Source organism: Bufo bufo, chromosome 5 (assembly GCF_905171765.1).
Source record: "Bufo bufo chromosome 5, aBufBuf1.1, whole genome shotgun sequence".
NCBI lineage: Eukaryota > Metazoa > Chordata > Amphibia > Anura > Bufonidae > Bufo > Bufo bufo.
In genome coordinates, this window is record NC_053393.1 from 559,341,695 (window position 1) to 559,347,694 (window position 6,000).

General features: G+C 48.1%; 1 protein-coding gene across 1 annotated transcript in view; it reads right to left on the bottom strand.

Annotated features, from left to right (window-relative positions):
- Nucleotides 1–3,059, bottom strand: part of LOC121000859 (gastrula zinc finger protein XlCGF17.1-like) — an 86,997-nt gene extending 83,938 nt beyond the window's left edge. Inside the window, exon 1 of the mRNA XM_040431598.1 lies at nucleotides 2,889–3,059. The gene's annotated coding sequence lies outside the window, so the exon portion shown is untranslated. The remainder of the gene's footprint in view (nucleotides 1–2,888) is intronic.
- Between the last annotated feature and the right edge of the window lie 2,941 nt (nucleotides 3,060–6,000).

The window sequence follows — 6,000 nt, forward strand, 5'->3', positions numbered from 1 at the left end:
GCCACAATACACTGCACTACTGAAGCATCAACTGCCACAATACACTGCACTACTGAAGCATCAACTGCCACAATACACTGCACTACTGAAGCGTCAACTGCCACAATACACTGCACTACTGAAGCGTCAACTGCCACAATACACTGCACTACTGAAGCGTCAACTGCCACAATACACTGCACTACTGAAGCGTCAACTGCAACAATACACTGCACTACTGAAGCATCAACTGCCACAATACACTGCACTACTGAAGCATCGGCTGTGACAGACATCATACACTGCACTACTGAAGCATCAACTGCCACAATACACTGCACTACTGAAGCATCAACTGCCACAATACACTGCACTACTGAAGCATCAACTGCCACAATACACTGCACTACTGAAGCATCAACTGCCACAATACACTGCACTACTGAAGCATCAACTGCCACAATACACTGCACTACTGAAGCATCAACTGCCACAATACACTGCACTACTGAAGCGTCAACTGCCACAATACACTGCACTACTGAAGCATCAACTGCCACAATACACTGCACTACTGAAGCATCAACTGCCACAATACACTGCACTACTGAAGCGTCAACTGCCACAATACACTGCACTACTGAAGCGTCAACTGCCACAATACACTGCACTACTGAAGCGTCAACTGCAACAATACACTGCACTACTGAAGCATCAACTGCCACAATACACTGCACTACTGAAGCATCAACTGCAACAATACACTGCACTACTGAAGCATCAACTGCCACAATACACTGCACTACTGAAGCATCGACTGCCACAATACACTGCACTACTGAAGCATCAACTGCCACAATACACTGCACTACTGAAGCATCAACTGCCACAATACACTGCACTACTGAAGCATCAACTGCCACAATACACTGCACTACTGAAGCGTCAACTGCCACAATACACTGCACTACTGAAGCGTCAACTGCCACAATACACTGCACTACTGAAGCGTCAACTGCCACAATACACTGCACTACTGAAGCGTCAACTGCCACAATACACTGCACTACTGAAGCGTCAACTGCCACAATACACTGCACTACTGAAGCATCGACTGCCACAATACACTGCACTACTGAAGCGTCAACTGCCACAATACACTGCACTACTGAAGCGTCAACTGCCACAATACACTGCACTACTGAAGCGTCAACTGCCACAATACACTGCACTACTGAAGCGTCAACTGCCACAATACACTGCACTACTGAAGCGTCAACTGCCACAATACACTGCACTACTGAAGCATCAACTGCCACAATACACTGCACTACTGAAGCATCAACTGCCACAATACACTGCACTACTGAAGCGTCAACTGCCACAATACACTGCACTACTGAAGCATCAACTGCCACAATACACTGCACTACTGAAGCATCAACTGCCACAATACACTGCACTACTGAAGCGTCAACTGCCACAATACACTGCACTACTGAAGCGTCAACTGCAACAATACACTGCACTACTGAAGCATCAACTGCCACAATACACTGCACTACTGAAGCGTCAACTGCAACAATACACTGCACTACTGAAGCATCAACTGCCACAATACACTGCACTACTGAAGCATCGGCTGTGACAGACATCATACACTGCACTACTGAAGCATCAACTGCCACAATACACTGCACTACTGAAGCATCAACTGCCACAATACACTGCACTACTGAAGCATCAACTGCCACAATACACTGCACTACTGAAGCATCAACTGCCACAATACACTGCACTACTGAAGCATCAACTGCCACAATACACTGCACTACTGAAGCATCAACTGCCGCAATACACTGCACTACTGAAGCATCAACTGCCACAATACACTGCACTACTGAAGCATCAACTGCCACAATACACTGCACTACTGAAGCGTCAACTGCCACAATACACTGCACTACTGAAGCGTCAACTGCCACAATACACTGCACTACTGAAGCATCAACTGCCACAATACACTGCACTACTGAAGCATCAACTGCCACAATACACTGCACTACTGAAGCGTCAACTGCCACAATACACTGCACTACTGAAGCATCAACTGCCACAATACACTGCACTACTGAAGCGTCAACTTCAACAATACACTGCACTACTGAAGCATCAACTGCCACAATACACTGCACTACTGAAGCATCAACTGCAACAATACACTGCACTACTGAAGCATCAACTGCCACAATACACTGCACTACTGAAGCATCAACTGCAACAATACACTGCACTACTGAAGCATCAACTGCCACAATACACTGCACTACTGAAGCATCAACTGCCACAATACACTGCACTACTGAAGCATCAACTGCCACAATACACTGCACTACTGAAGCACCAACTGCCACAATACACTGCACTACTGAAGCATCGGCTGTGACAGACATCATACACTGCACTACTGAAGCATCAACTGCCACAATACACTGCACTACTGAAGCATCAACTGCCACAATACACTGCACTACTGAAGCGTCAACTGCCACAATACACTGCACTACTGAAGCATCGACTGCCACAATACACTGCACTACTGAAGCATCAACTGCCACAATACACTGCACTACTGAAGCGTCAACTGCCACAATACACTGCACTACTGAAGCATCGGCTGTGACAGACATCATACACTGCACTACTGAAGCGTCAACTGCCGCAATACACTGCACTACTGAAGCATCAACTGCCACAATACACTGCACTACTGAAGCATCAACTGCCACAATACACTGCACTACTGAAGCCCCAGCTGTGACAGACATCACACACTGCACTACTGAAGCCCCAGCTGTGACAGACATCACACACTGCACTACTGACTGCGGCCCCCGGCTCCCCGGTACCTGCTCCTCCTCAGGCCGGGGCTCTCCCTCCCGCTGTCCGGACATCAGAGCCTCTTTACAGGACGTTTCCAGCAGAACTTCCTCTTTCCCTCAGGTTCCTGGAGTTTTCCTCTCCCAGCATGCTTTGCGGTGTGACGTCACAGGGCTGGCCCCGCCCGGCACACTGGTCAGTCAGCACTAGCCCCGCCCCCTACACCTCCGGCGGCCATGTTAGTTCACCCAGACATGGCTCCTGCTCCTCTCCTCACATCACTGAGGGCCACAGGCGCTTCCCTCACCATCTCCAGAGCCCCAAACACTGGGAGCGGCCAGCACAGCCGTATCTAAGCCTCTCATGTGAGATACAGCCTGCTGAGCTGTGTATCTAATCCTATCCTGTGTGATACTGTCTGCTGAGCTGTGTATCTAATCCTGTCCTGTGTGATACTGCCTGCTGAGCCGTGTATCTAATCCTATCCTGTGTGATACTGTCTGCTGAGCTGTGTATCTAATCCTATCCTGTGTGATACTGTCTGCAGAGCTGTGTATCTAATCCTATCCTGTGTGATACTGTCTGCTGAGCTGTGTATCTAATCCTATCCTGTGTGATACTGTCTGCTGAGCTGTGTATCTAATCCTATCCTGTGTGATACTGTCTGCTGAGCTGTGTATCTAATCCTATCCTGTGTGATACTGCCTGCTGAGCTATGTATCTAATCCTATCCTGTGTGATACTGTCTGCTGAGCTGTGTATCTAATCCTATCCTGTGTGATACTGCCTGCTGAGCTGTGTATCTAATCCTATCCTGTGTGATACTGTCTGCTGAGCTGTGTATCTAATCCTATCCTATGTGATACAGTCTGCTGAGCTGTGTATCTAATCCTATCCTGTGTGATACTCCCTGCTGAGCGGTGTATCTAATCCTCTCCTGTGTGATACTCCCTGCTGAGCTGTGTATCTAATCCTCTCCTGTGTGATACTGTCTGCTGAGCTGTGTATCTAATCCTATCCTGTGTGATACTGTCTGCTGAGCTGTGTATCTAATCCTATCCTGTGTGATACTCCCTGCTGAGCTGTGTATCTAATCCTGTCATGTGTGATACTGTCTGCTGAGCTGTGTATCTAATCCTATCCTGTGTGATACTCCCTGCTGAGCTGTGTATCTAATCCTATCCTGTGTGATACTCCCTGCTGAGCTGTGTATCTAATCCTCTCCTGTGTGATACTTTCTGCTGAGCTGTGTATCTAATCCTATCCTGTGTGATACTGTCTGCTGAGCTGTGTATCTAATCCTATCCTGTGTGATACTGGCTGCTGAGCTGTGTATCTAATCCTATCCTGTGTGATACAGTCTGCTGAGCTGTGTATCTAATCCTCTCCTGTGTGATACTCCCTGCTGAGCTGTGTATCTAATCCTCTCCTGTGTGATACTCCCTGCTGAGCTGTGTATCTAATCCTATCCTGTGTGATACTGTCTGCTGAGCTGTGTATCTAATCCTCTCCTGTGTGATACTGTCTGCTGAGCTGTGTATCTAATCCTATCCTGTGTGATACTGGCTGCTGAGCTGTGTATCTAATCCTATCCTGTGTGATACTCCCTGCTGAGCGGTGTATCTAATCCTCTCCTGTGTGATACTCCCTGCTGAGCTGTGTATCTAATCCTATCCTGTGTGATACTGCCTGCTGAGCTGTGTATCTAATCCTATCCTGTGTGATACTTTCTGCTGAGCTGTGTATCTAATCCTATCCTGTGTGATACTGCCTGCTGAGCTGTGTATCTAATCCTCTCCTGTGTGATACTTTCTGCTGAGCTGTGTATCTAATCCTATCCTGTGTGATACTGTCTGCTGAGCTGTGTATCTAATCCTATCCTGTGTGATACTGGCTGCTGAGCTGTGTATCTAATCCTATCCTGTGTGATACAGTCTGCTGAGCTGTGTATCTAATCCTCTCCTGTGTGATACTCCCTGCTGAGCTGTGTATCTAATCCTCTCCTGTGTGATACTCCCTGCTGAGCTGTGTATCTAATCCTATCCTGTGTGATACTGTCTGCTGAGCTGTGTATCTAATCCTCTCCTGTGTGATACTGTCTGCTGAGCTGTGTATCTAATCCTATCCTGTGTGATACTGGCTGCTGAGCTGTGTATCTAATCCTATCCTGTGTGATACTGTCTGCTGAGCTGTGTATCTAATACTATCCTATGTGATACAGTCTGCTGAGCTGTGTATCTAATCCTATCCTGTGTGATACTCCCTGCTGAGCGGTGTATCTAATCCTCTCCTGTGTGATACTCCCTGCTGAGCTGTGTATCTAATCCTCTCCTGTGTGATACTGTCTGCTGAGCTGTGTATCTAATCCTATCCTGTGTGATACTGTCTGCTGAGCTGTGTATCTAATCCTATCCTGTGTGATACTGCCTGCTGAGCTGTGTATCTAATCCTGTCATGTGTGATACTGTCTGCTGAGCTGTGTATCTAATCCTATCCTGTGTGATACTGTCTGCTGAGCTGTGTATCTAATCCTTTCCTGTGTGATACTGTCTGCTGAGCTGTGTATCTAATCCTATCCTGTGTGATACAGTCTGCTGAGCTGTGTATCTAATCCTATCCTGTGTGATACTGTCTGCCGAGCTGTGTATCTAATCCTATCCTGTGTGATACTGTCTGCTGAGCTGTGTATCTAATCCTATCCTGTGTGATACTCCCTGCTGAGCTGTGTATCTAATCCTCTGTTGTGTGATACAGGAGGAGCTGATCACATGGTACAGTCCCCCCCGTCCCCTCATTGGTATAGTCCTCACCCGCCGGTCGCTTCTTTCACCCTAGTGTTAGGTTTGCCCGTTTCTGGCGGGGGAACATCCTGCCGGATCCGGACTAACGCTCGCACACGTCTGCTTCCGGAAGTCTGGCCCGGCCCCATTCATTATAACGGGGACGGGCGGGAGATGCGGCCGCAGCACGGGAAACATGCCGAGAGGCGGCCGGACAGAAACCGCCTGCTGGTCAGTGGAGGAGACCCCTTTACATGCAGCGATCTCCTCCACAGTACGGGCAGCAGGGATCGGTGATGTTGCTCTTCGTCTCCATACAGAACCATTTCTTGCTCTTTGTACAGCAGGATCTGCTGCCGCT